Genomic DNA, 13978 nt, shown 5'->3' with positions numbered 1-13978 from the left:
ATGCACGTGCATCTGTCAAAGTGCCCGTCAGGGCAAGCCAATACGATAATGCATTAGCTTGAAGCTTAAGATAAAGAATTTTCATGTTTTGATCACATACCTTTCCTGCAGCAGCTCACTGTTTCCTCCACTATTTTTAGATGCATTTTTGTCCATAGAAATGCGTTATTCAGTGATTTGACGCGACTGGCAGAAGTTTTCAGTGCACGGGGGTCAGACCCGATTAATCGATAATGAAAATCGTTGTCGATGATTTGAACAAACGCATTGGTGGACACGCAGCCAAAGGCTGTATTTATGCATGTATTTGATCATTCAGATTTTTTATTTTTATTTTTTCAAACAAATGGTCCGTTTCTGATACCAGCTGCTGATTTGTTTAAAGCAAAAACTGAATGGTCTGTGCCCGGTTGCATAAAGCACCTTAAGTGTAATTTTCCCTTAAGATCGCCCTTATGTTTCCCTTAAACTTAAGGGTGTTGCAGAAAATAACCGTTAAGTATTACTTAAGGGTTTCTTTAGGTGAAACGTCATAAACCCTAAGAATTTCCCTTAAGTATGTATTTTTCACTTAAGTAATCCCTTAAAAAACCGTAAGTGTTGCATAAAGCCCCTTAACCGTCATTTCCCTAAGTATAACATAAGGTTAGGAAAACTTCACCTTAAGTGTTACACGAAGTGAGCAGGTTCAATCCAAGTCTTCTAACAAGACACGATCGACCGCTTTATATGATAAACAAATTGTACTTTAGAGGTTTATTCACATAAACATTGATGAAATCACATATGTAGCACATATCTTATATGGTCAACGGAAGCGCAAACGTGCGTACATCACACGCAAAAACAAATCTCATTGGTTCTTGCACGCACGAGCTCCCGACACAGCCGTAATCATATGGATGTTTTTCAATTAATGGACATAAATGATGAGAGAATATTAAAAATATCTTTATTTGTTATCCAAAGATGAATGAAAGTCGTATGGGTTTGGAACGACATGAGGGTGAGTGAACGACGACAGAAATGTCAATTTTGAGTAAACTATCAATTTGAGTTTCTCGTCTGGTCGTTCTCTTTCATATTTGGTTTTCTTTTTTGTTTTCCTTATCCATCTTATGTTGTTTTCTGTGAAAACTTACCACGATATGTATTAACAAATAATGTGTCCATGGCAACAGTAGAATTTTATAACGTCAAAACCTGGGTTGCTGTCGTGAAACACTTAACGGTTTCCCTTACCTAAGTGAACAGTTTAAGAGATTATATGCAACACCCTTAAGTCATTCCCTTAGTTAAGGGGAAATCACGCCTTAAGTGTCATACTTAAGGGAAAAACTTAAGGTGCTTTATGCAACCGGGCACTGACTTTAGATTTGTGATATTTTGCATATATATATCTGCACAAAACAAAAAACTGCAGATGGACTGAATGAAAATGTAAATTCACTCTCTAACAGTAGGTGGCGCTTATGGAACAGCAGCCGGTGGCTGATGGCTGGTCGATCTCTAGCAAAGACAGTATAACATTCTTAAATAGTATATCAATTATTAAATATTATTAACCTTATATATATTTTTTCCAATGGCAATGAAATTGCATTGTGGGATATGGTACTCCTCTTAATGTTTGCAAAAGTATAAGTTGATCTGGCTATTCAACGCACAGTATAGCTTCAAAAAGAGTAGTATGGCCGTTCACTCCTTTAAACATATCCCATGTTTCCTTTGAAACAGCAGTAAAAAGCACTCATGAAGGAAGTTCTATAATCTGTTAGCCTCACTGTAACATAACTACAGGTCTCGGAACAGTCCTCTAAATTACACAGTTGCAGTAATGTGCAGCTCACAAAAGCCAATTTTACTGTCAGATGAAAATGGAAAGAGCAGCCATACGTGGACAACTTATTAATCACTGCAGTAATGCAATGAACAATGTCCTGTGAAAAAACTGGTCAATGCTTAAGTTACACAGGGAGCCTGGGATGCGACAGGCTAATGAAACAGCTAACGTAATGACTAGCAAGTACCCTCATCATTAGACTAATTAAAGAGTCTCCCTGCTTAACCTCACAGACTATATGACCAAGAACAGAAGCACAAATAGCCACACAGACAGACGCACATGCCTGCTAGCACAACAGATGTTAGGAAAAAGGCTTCAAATATCCCTGTAGCTTAAAATACACATCCTTTCTGGCTCTCCCTACAACACTCACCATTATGTGGCGTTCGAACACGAGACACATGCAAAGAAGAGCGATGTACGCCCGTTATGGAATCACCTGCAGACAAAATGTAAACACAAGGCCTCATTCAAGTGAGCGACTGCACACACGCCCATCCTGCGAGGCTCATCTTGAGTTTCAGAAAACCCCTGTCATTTGAGCAGGGAAGCAAAGCAGAACAGGACCAACAATCCTCACACACACACATACAGATGAAAGGTAGGCCCTTGTGGAGTGGGGGGGGGGTCCCGTTTCACGAATGTAATCTGTAAATAAATCGCATTTCTTTGTAAAGCAGAAAGCACAAGTCCAGATGGGCCTCGCATCCACACAAGACACGTCAATGCAGGTTGTGTTCATTTACGAGTAGATCTGACCAAAAGGATATCTTTCTAACTAGGTAAACCACCTTCAAGTATTCAGTGTCAGACCCTGCTCCGAGTCAGTCTCGAACCCTGGCCCGATCGCTGCTGGCATGCGAGGCAATGCACTACCGATGACGCTAAACACCTCATTCTCAGTAGTATAACTACAAAACTCTCACTATCTGGCCACCGTTAGGGACCATTCACACAAAACACTAAAAACGTGAGACGCAGCACTCAGAAATGGTTTTAAAAAAGCGCAGCATAGAACCTTTGAGACATGATGCAATAACAACAATAATGGAAATAATAGAAATAGGCAAAGAGCAGAATTGATAAACGAGTTTTGACATGGAAAAAAATAAGATAATAAGGAGCGCCACGTTGCCGTCAAATAAAACAGTTGTCATGCGAACTTGCTACTGTAAACAGAAGCTCGCACCGCTTGACCCGCCTCCAAGTTCTTCTGATTGGTCCACTGTTTTGGAACTGACATTGATGAGTGGCGCTGCGTGTTAAAGTTGAAATGGTCCCACTTTATATTAAGTGGCCTTAACTACTATGTATTTACACCAAAAAATAAGTACAATGTACTTATTGGGTTCATATTGAATTGCAAAACGCTTTTGCTGCTATTGAGGTGGGACACGGGTAAGGATAGGGAAAGCTTTGGTGGTATGGGTAAGTTTAAGTGTGGGGTAAGGTGTAAGGGATGGGTCAACAGTGTAATTATACATGCAATTACAGAAATTAATTACAGATGCAATTACATGCAGGTGTTTTTAAAATATAAGTACAATGCAAAAACATGTATGTACACAATAAGCGCATTGTATCAAATTATTAATTTAAATGTAAGTACATAGTAGTTAAGGCCACTTAATATAAAGTGGGACCGTTGAAATTATTTTAACTTGACACGGCATCTTAAAAACGCAGCGCTCATGTATGATGCATAGCAAGCATAACGGTCATGCACGTCCGTCAAGCGCGTTTACGTACAAAAACAATGGGAAAGTAGCGCATTGAAATAGAAAAATGTGTTCTGTGTGAACGGCCCCTTACACATGCAATACGAGTAGGGCTGGGCAATATATCGCATGCGATTGTCACGTGCATTTCATGTCAGTAAAGCCGGTTCCCTGATTACCGCTAAATCGCCATCACCTGCTTTCAAATGGAGCGGCATTTAATAGACAGAACCGTAGATCACAGACAAGCGACGCAATATCGCGTTCATTATCGCAGATGAATCGCCTTCGATAATGAATGCAATATTGCGTCGCTTGTCAGTGATCTTCGGCTCTGTCTATTAAATGCCGCTCCATTTGAAAGCAGGTGATGGCGATTTCGCGATAATCAGGGAACCGGCTTTACTGACGAAATGCGCATGACAATCGCATGAGATATATCGCCCAGCCCTAAATACGAGTGGACGTCTGTTTATCATAGCTGACGCACAACAAAATGCTTAATGAAAAATAAAGCGCAGATGATGAACGAATGACGAGGAAGCACAAAAAATGAACATACAGTACACAAGAGTAAATGCAAACAAGAGTTTGTTGTTAATCGCCAACAGAACAGCAGCTCCAGACAATCAAAACCCAGTGTTACTCAAATGAGCAGGATGCCTCCGCATCTGTTTTCAGGCCTTCCCACTTAGCTCTCTCCAGCGCCGGAAAGCTTTTGATATTCTTTTGAGCTCTTTTGTATTGTGTCCCAACTAGTGTTGTCAAAAGTACCGGTACTTCGGTACCAAGTCGGTGCTGAAATTTTGAAAATGTGATGATACCAGCATTTCTGTAGAACCAGTAGTACAGAGAATCCGGGTATATTCGGTACCCACTGATAGGGCTGTGGTAGTATACGTGACACGAGTGAAGCACAAAGCTTTGTTTACAGAAGAAATAATAGGTTAGCAATTAAATGGGACATCGCAGCCATGGAAACAATTTGGTTCATGCCGAACGAGAGGCACGTGAGTCCATACATTTATTCTGTTTTGCGAATCGCGATCTGGTCGCCCGATTAGCAAATAATTTAACAATATTCTATTAGTTATTCCACAGGGAATCTTTTCTTTTCCTAAATCTTCATTCACGCCGGGGATTATAAACGTTTCCTTCGTTCGCATTTAGGCCTATTATAGGCTATTCGCATTCTTTACTGTGGTAAAGTAGAAAAACACCGTAGGACAAAAACCTTTTTGCTTGCGCGTCAATTTCTATTTAACACAGTTTGTGCTTGTTATTAGACTTTATAAGGCGCGTCAAGTTTATTTTAAAAACGAATACTTTTTGAAATAATATTTAACTTTCTTATTATTTAGGTTACCATTATTTACCGATATTTATTTCATAGTTTTACAGGCTGTATGTGTTGTTAAAATAAACATGCACGTCTATTGCCCCTGTTGAAAAAAACAGCATATGCTGGTAAGGTAGGTTTTGAAGCTGGTATGCTGATTTGAGCTTGTTTATGCTGGTTCTATGCTGGGACCTTCATGCATATGCTAGTTTTTTCAACACTATGTGGATGTTTGAGCATTTTTTTTTTTAATTTCAAAATTTATTTAATTGAGGTAGCCTACATATACACACACAAACATAAACACACACTCCAAATCATATTTAATTTTAGTTTTTAAAATTGGCATATAAATAGGTTTTTAGCTATATAAAATAGTAAAATAGTTCCAACAGATTTTGCTGTGGTACCGAAATTGGTACCGAGAACCATAAAATTTTCATGGTATCGGTACCGACTACTGGAATTTTGGTACCGTGACAACACTAGTCCCAACTCGTTCTGCAGTTTTTGTTTTTTTTTTTCTTATTTTCAAATCTCCCTCTTGCTCATTCTCTTTCCTCGACCATCATACGCCCCCTAACGCTAATTGGTTAGATGTTTGTTGTTGGTATCAGCCCGACTAACTTCCAAACAGTGTATTTGAAATAATACTGAGTCCACCTTTAAAACTTTCAAATGCCCAGAAAGGTACTAAAAACATATTTATAACAGTTCATGTGACTACAGTGGTTCAACCTTAATGTTATAAAGCGACGAGAATACTTTTTGTGCGCCAAAAAAACTAAATAACGACTTTATTCAACAATATCTTGTGATGGGCAATTTCAAAACACTGCTTCATGAAGCTTTGAAGCTTTACAAATCTTTTCTTTTGAATCAGTGTTTCAGAGTGTGCATCAAACTGCCAAAGTCCTGAGATTTCAGTAAACGAGGCTTCATAATGTCATAAGTCTTTCGAAACGTTTCGAAATTTCAATGGTTCAAAGTATTCCAGCTGCTTCATAATGTTAAGGTTGAAAAACTGTAGTCACATGAACTGTTTTAAATATGTCTTTAGTAGCTTTCTGGGCGTTTGAAAGTGTTAATTATCTTTCTGTCAATGCAGACCTCACTGAGCCATCAGATTTTATCTTAAAGGTGTTATAGAGGATGTTTTGTTTTATACATTTTTGCAATATTACTTGAAACTGTCTTTACTAACTGATAATTTATTAGGTGCAATGAAAGGAATAATATCAATATACATCATCTGTGCACGAGGTAGGGCCTTAAAACATCAGCCAATCGTTTACATGATCATCGCATAAACGATTGGCCCTCTGGCTTGTCAATCACTGCCATTACGTTCCTTGTGAGAGATGTGCGTGCTCCAGTAACTTTCCACAGGCGCCGCATGCAATGTTTTTGTCAGGAGTAACTGATTAGTGCAGATTATGAGTTACCTGCGGTGAGTCCGACATAATGAATCCACTAACACGACACAGCGAATGCCAGTGGTAAACACTCGTGTTCCAATACTCGTGCACGAGTTTTAGGAGGCGTTCCCTCAAAATGAGCCGTGAAGGAGGGGGGTTGTTCTTACGCATGCGCTCATTTCAAAAACTCAGTAACAGTCTTTGGTTTCTCAGTCATCAAAAACATCCTCTGTAACACCTTTAATTTGTGTTCCGAAGATTAACAAAGGTCTTATGGGTGTGGAACGACATGAGGGTGACTAATTAATGACAGAATTTTAATTTTTGGGTCAACTAATCCTTTAGTTGACTAATATTAACATTTCACCAAAATCAAGATCAAATGGAGATTTTGACCAGCATATCTGAGAATGTCAGAATGTTTTGTCCGTCATTAGGACGGCCGCATCTGAGACATGAAGTGCACTGCATTGCGTGTTCATCAACTTACAGTTTACTGTAGCTGTGTGGGCGCTCAGATTTTTCTGTCATTTGGCCAAAATCAAATTATATTAAAGAGGAAGTGCTTTGCATAGGCTATTTAATACAATAGGCTATTGGCTATGACTTGACGACAAAGTAAAGTAAAGCGAGCAGAGCAGAGTCGTACCACGCAGTGGAAAAGCACCATTAAGTATTCTATCAATTATTATAGTGCTCTGGGGTCTTTAAAAAGTTTATTTTATTAAGATTATTTTAATTAGTGCTAATACTGGTAAAACTAATCCAAAACTTATAACTAGGCAGAAAGAGGCAGCCAATATTCTATGCCAATTGACACAGGAAAATTAAAATACTACTACTACTGAAAATAATAATAAAATATTAAAATTATAATACATTGTGCATCCCTACCCAAAACTCCCTCACACTGGCCCCAGGCTATAGTGACCTGGAAACAAAGTGAAGTCAGAAATGAAGGTAGAGATCAACAGACAGAGAGAGAAAGAAATCCCACCTGTGCAGCCATAAGAAACAGCTGCACTGGAGCAGTGTTTCAGCTCTAAGCAGCACCAGGATCTGCCTTGCAGTAGTTTGAAAAGGACAAAGCTTTCTTATTTAGAGACAGGAAGCGCTCAGACATTCAGAAAAAGAGAAGGAAAGCAACAGAGTGAGAGTGTTTATGGGGATTAAAGCAATAGCAGATGCTCGCTTCAACTTTAACTCGCTTCATTAAACCAAAGCTACATTTAACAAAGGAAATTGATCCTTTGCATATTTGTGATCTGATTAACAGAAGGACTCAAAGACATTTATACTTCTTCTTTAGACTAGAAACACTCTATGCAGGTGTTTGGCAAAAGCATTGCAAACCATGGTCACATTATAGGGCCAGCTCACACAGAACATGTTTTTGCTGTTTAAAATCACGAGACGCAAATCAGTGGAATGGGGGGAAAAAAGCGCAAGGTCTATAGACGTGTTTTTTTAAAAGTTAAACTTACTTTAAAAGGTAGGGTAGGCAATTTTTTTCATAAACACTTTTTGTTATTCTGGTTGAAACTCTTTTCAGATCTTGAAAGCAATCAATGATAGAGGTGGTCTAAATATTAAAAATGTACATATCTTCTGTGGAAGTCTCAGGACCAAAAAAACGTTCGTCCAATCATTGCATTCGGTCCGAATGCCTGTCAGCGTATGTATTTCCATACCTCTGTGCGCCGTTTGCGCGGACATCACCCGTCATCAGCACATTCAATGAGGCTATGCAGAGTTGTAGACAGATAGTCACCGAGCACCACAAACAAACAGCACCCGCCTTTTACAGTTTCTACTGAACCAAAACACAAAGCTTACGTGTAACCGTAATTTAGAGACGGCAAACCGTAATGTTCAACCCAGAGTCCTCAGACTCTACAAGCCAGAGCTCTGTACGTTGTTTACATTCATTATTATTGTAATGTTTTGTGCTTTGAGACATGAGCTAATTTAAAGAGTTAGTTCACCCAAAAATGAAATTTCTGCCATTAATTACTCACCCTCATGTCGTTACAAACCCGTAAAACCTTCATTCATCTTCGGAACACAAATTAAGATATTTTTGATGAAATCCAAGTTTTTTTTATCCCCCATTGAAAGCAACAAAATTACCACATTTAAGATCCAGAGAGGTAGTAAAGACATTGTTAAAATAGTCCATATAAGTACAGTGGTTCAACCTTAATGTTATGAAGCGCCAAGAATACTTTTTGTGCACAAAAACAAAACAAAAATAACAACTTTATTTAACAAATTTGTCTCTCCCCTGTCATTCTCCTATGCTGTTTACGTTCAGTGCTTCAAGGTTCTATGTCAGAACGCCAACTCCGTATTGGCCAGCTTCTGTGTCAGCATCACATGCATCATGCTGCTCACGGCCAATACCGAGTCGCCGCTCTGATGTAGAACCTGGAAGCGCTACATCAGAGAATGACAGGAGAGTCAAATTTGTTGAATAAAGTATTTTTTTATATATCTTTCAAAGCTAGCTTGCTATTGCTAGCTGCTCCGAAATTGCCTACCCTACCTTTAAGTTGAGCGCCGCGTTTTTAGAACACCGTGTCATGTACGAGACCCTGCAAAAGACACAAGACACGAGCGCAATGGATAAAGCTGTTCATGAGCTTTTGTGGCGGCAACAAACCTCAGTACTCAAGAGCTAGCAAACATAAGCAGAAGCTCAACTGAACATGAATAATGCACAAGAACAAACCTCTTCCGAAAGCTCAAATGTGCTGCGTAACCAACGAGGTTCATTCTTGTGTGTTTGAGCTTCCGGAAATGGTTTGTTCTTGTGCGTTATTCATGTTTGGTTGAGCTTCTGCTTATGTCCGACGATCAATGCTTACATGTGAGTAAAAGCCTAAATTAAATCTTTTCATCATAAAAAGCGATCGAGTCTCTTCAGAAAATATGGACTAAATCATCAATTCATATGGACTAGTTTTCCGATCTCTTTATGATCTTTTTGAAGCGTCAAAGTGTTTGTTGCAAAGGCAGTCAATGGAGAGACAGACATCTCTCAGGTTTCATCAAAAAGATCGTCATTTGTGTTCCGAAGGTGAGCAAAAGTCTTACGAGTTTGTGACGAAATGAGGGCGAGTAGACTAATTAATGACCGAATTTTCATTTCAGGGTGAACTAACCCTTTAAGGTGTATTTACAACAAGAGCGATAACTATAATGACAACTAAGTAGAAGATTTTGTCGCTAAAAACTGCGACAGTGCCCCTAGTGCCAATGCTGAGAATGCAACATATGTTTGAACTAAGATTTGCAATTAAAATTTCTGACAGCACCAAAGTATTTTAACAGAGCATTTATGCATCAAGAACCTGAACAACACACATTAGTTAATTCGGTAAATGTTCATTTGATTAAGTTAGTCATAATCCTCAACCTCTGACTGCCCCATATTTAAGCCACATATTAATGGCCAATATCCTCATTTGATCATTACAGTTTTGGGCTACCTTACATGACTTTGATTTGAGTGAATTCATCATATAACAGTGCTCTATTCAGACAGAAGGTGCCTGAAAGGTTGCCTCATTTCCATATATGATCAATAAGAACTGAGCCAGGCGTAATTAACGTCTTTTAGCTTGAGTTTACTGCAGAAAGATTCACTGTGGCTCAGAACATATTGACATCTTAGGCATCAGATGCTTTTGTAATGAACTTATAATTAACACTTATTTGGGCTGGGTTGACAATAAAAACTGGTGTCAAACTGCTGAAATCACGTGACTTTGGCGATTCGAACAGCAGATTCGATACGCTGATTCATAATGCTCCGATGCTTCCTGAAGCAGTGTTTTGAAATCGGCCATCACTATATAAGTCGTCATTTTGGTTTTTTTTGGCGCACTAAAAATATTCTCGTTGCTTTATAATATTAATATTGAACCACTGGACTCACATGAACTGATTTAAATATGTTTTTAGTACATTAATGGATCTTGAGAGAGGAAATGTCATTGCTCCCTATGCAGGCCTCACAGAGCCATCGGATTTCAACTAAAATATCTTAATTTGTTTTCCGAAGATTAACGAAGGTCTTACGGGTGTGGAACGGCATGAGGGTGAGTAATAAATGACAGAATTTTCATTTTTGGGTGAACTAACCCTTTAAACTTCAAAATCAATCTTTTATTCTAAGCACAACGCATGTGGTGAACGTGATTTCACCAAGTACAACATGTTCCTGGATCAACATCTTTGTTGATCCTTGAACAACTTTCCAATCAACCAATCAGATTTGAGGGACAAGTTTACCATTTATGTCAAGTTTAGGCTTGCAACCAGGGTTAGGTGCTTCTACATCAGTGTTATTCAACTATCATTTCCCTCTGATTTTACGGATAAATTATGGGTAGGGTTAGGTTTAGGGGTTGGGAAAAGGTTGGGACTAAATTTTCAGCTAGGAATGTTGTTCCAGGATCAACAAAATATATTGATCCAGGAACATGTCTTACTTGGCAAAATCACAATGACCAGCGTGCTTCCCATCCAATAATCGCAATAAGCTTTGTGCTTTTTTTTATTTTTGATATAAAAAAGTCTTGACTTTCAAATTTTATTAAATTTATCAGGAAATTCAAACAATAAATGCAGTTTTCGCGCTCTTTAATGCGGCGTGACAGATAGCGCTTCAGTTCAAGCATGTGTTTTCGTGTGTTGATTATTATATTTAAAAATAAATAACAATAAAATGTAATAGTTTGGGCCCTGTTGTTACAGCTTTAGATTAGAGATTGTGAAATATGTCAAAACACAGCCCTAACTATCTCTATTATTGTTGTTTTGAAATGAAAAAAAAAATACTTTTTAAACATATTGCCTTAAAATTGATTATGGTAACCATAGTTACAACCAAAAGACAATAGCAACTACAGCTACCGTAACTACTGTAAAATCAAACATAAACATCATGGGATCTGTTTAAAACAGTGTCAGAATTTTGTTTATCTTTTTCGTGATGACAGCAGTGACCAACGACACTTCCGAAGTAGTAAATGTGGTAACTATGGTATTTTGGCAGACAATATGTTTGCCATGGACTGTTTTGTAAGATATGAAGAAGCAAGGGTGTGAATTAACCTCTGTTAGTGTGTGTGTGACACACCCCGATTCAGAATGAGGTGGGGGGCACGTGAACCCCCCTCCAGACAAACAACCGTTATCCTGCAGTGATCCACCTCCATCAACCACGAGAATAAACTTAATCCTGCAGATTATTACACACACACGTACGCCAGCAGCAAAAGCGTAGCCTGTTATCAGAAGAACCTGCAAAAGTCGGACAACTCCACGCAGCCAGCGCATGACACACACATGCACATGAATTCCCTCCTAAACAGGCACATCTTCAGTTCGTTCACAGCATGTCGCCGGTCAAAGCGGCTCCGGTCGCTATTAATCCCATCATAGGCGTGCTGCTGCTGTAGCCTGTTAGCTAACATCCCGCTCATAACACACACTGCGCATCACCAGCAACTAAAGCCGGGCACACATTTAACGACTAGCTAAAACATTCTAAGACTGTGCTGAACATACAAGCGATTGTTTCCTGCGACTGAAGCCGATTTAAATACTCACACATGGAATTTGAACACCGACTGTAATCTCAGACTGAACGCGACTGGACGCGTTTGAGCGCGATCAGTCATATGTATCAATTTACATTCATAATCGCCTTACAATCGTTAAGTGTGTGCGCGGCTTAAAAGGCGTCAAACTCACCGCTTCGCGTTCCGTGCTTCAGTCCTGCGCAGGGATGCTGCGACCGTTACTCCGCGCTGCACGCGATGCTCCAGAAAACTAAAATAAACAATATAAAGCAACAACAGCCGCGCGCCTGTAATGTTCCAGCAGGAGCGGCAAGTGTGTGTGTGTGTGTGTGTGTGTGTGTGTGTGCGTCCGTTGATCCGACAGCGGGCGGAGCTACGGGCTCGGTCTGTTACTGATGCGGTGTTATTGGAGGAGAGCGGAAAGTGGGCGGGGCTACTTGCTCAATCTGATGCTGCTGCTGTGTTATTGGAGAAGAGCTGAGAAAGGGCGTGGCTTCGGTCTGCTTCTGCTGCTGCAGTGTCATTGGAGGTAAAGACTATTTAACGAGTCCATAAATTATTCTTTTGAATACTTTTAAGGAAGAAATATTAGATGCAACAATATTGTAATTTTTGTATTTTTTATATTTTATATAATTAAATATTAGTAATATAATAATAGTATATTATGTCATATATTATTCACATGTATTCACATAATATTTAATTTATAGCTGAATTTATAAAACAATATTGTATTTTCTGCGGCAAGGAGTCGGTTGGCAAATGATGAATTTAGGGATATAACAGAAATTATATCAGAAAAGTAGTACTCGCCACTCAGACTTTTGTTGAGTTTTCAGACCTTTTAGAGGTAGCAATAATTCATGAATATATTTATTAAAAACTATTAACAAAATAACATAACCAGATTATAACCAGAACTTAATTCACACATTCATTAATTTTATGCAATACAACGGAATGAAACTACAGTGACACCAGTATAAGTTGTTGTTTTGTAGCTAATAGAATTGGCTCATTCTTTTGATTTACTTAAACAGAACTAGGAAATTTTCGGAAATCAGACTAAGGTCGCTATGTTTATTAAAGGGTTAGTTCACCCAAAAATGAAAATAATGTAATTTATTATTCACCCTCATGTCGTGAAGATCTACACTCGTAAGACCTTCGTTAATTTTCAGAACACAAATTAAGATATTTTTGTTGAAATCCGGCTTTTGTTGATGGCTCAGTGAGGCCTGCATTCACAGCAATGACATTTCCTCTCTCAAGATCCGTAAAGGTACTAAAAACATATTTAAAACAGTTCATGTGAGTTCAGTAGTTCTACTTTAATATTATAAAGCGACGAGAATACTTTTTGTGCGCCAAAATAAATAAATAAATAACGACTTTTTAACAATATAGTGATGGGCCGATTTCAAAACACTGCTTCAGAGCTTTACGAATCGAATCATTGACTCGGATCTCCTATCAAACGGCTAAACTGCTGAAATCACGTCACTTTGGCGCTCTGAATCACAGATTCGATTCGCAAAGCTCCGAAGCAGTGTTTTGAAATCGGCCCATCACTATATTGTTAAAAAGTCGTTATTTATTTATTTATTTTGGCGCACAAAAAATTCTCGTCGCTTTATAATATTAAAGTAGAACTACTGAACTCACATGAACTGTTTTAAATATGTTTTTAGTACCTTTACGGATCCTGAGAGAGGAAATGTCATTGCTGTGAATGCAGGCCTCACTGAGCCATCGGATTTAATCAAAAATATCTTAATTTGTGTTCCGACGATGAAATAAGGTCTTACGGGTTAATTACATTATAATTAATGACATTATTTTCATTTTTGGGTGAACAAACCCTTTAATTTACTGAAAAGAACCGGTTTATAAGATTCATCTGTTTGGGAATCAGACTACACTGGTCGCGCTGTGTTTTTGATTCACTGAAAAGAACCGGTTCATCAGAGTCAGTTGTTCGGGAATCAAATGCCACTGGTCACGTTGAATGTTTTTGATTCACTGAAAAGAACCGGTTCATCAGGGTCATTCGTACTGGAATT

General features: G+C 38.6%; 1 protein-coding gene across 4 annotated transcripts in view; it reads right to left on the bottom strand.

Annotated features, from left to right (window-relative positions):
* Positions 1–12326, bottom strand: part of ralgps2 (Ral GEF with PH domain and SH3 binding motif 2) — a 178574-nt gene extending 166248 nt beyond the window's left edge. For 2 of the 4 annotated variants that reach the window (XM_048208550.1, XM_048208548.1), the window contains exon 1: positions 12085–12326. The gene's annotated coding sequence lies outside the window, so the exon portion shown is untranslated. The remainder of the gene's footprint in view (positions 1–12084) is intronic. The other 2 variants (XM_048208551.1, XM_048208552.1) reach the window with 1 other exon arrangement.
* Positions 12327–13978: the final 1652 nt, after the last annotated feature.

Source organism: Megalobrama amblycephala, linkage group LG11, assembly GCF_018812025.1.
Source record: "Megalobrama amblycephala isolate DHTTF-2021 linkage group LG11, ASM1881202v1, whole genome shotgun sequence".
NCBI classification, from domain to species: Eukaryota; Metazoa; Chordata; class Actinopteri; order Cypriniformes; family Xenocyprididae; genus Megalobrama; species Megalobrama amblycephala.
Note: the sequence above shows the minus strand (reverse complement) of the source record. Positions and strands in the feature narration are given on the sequence as shown.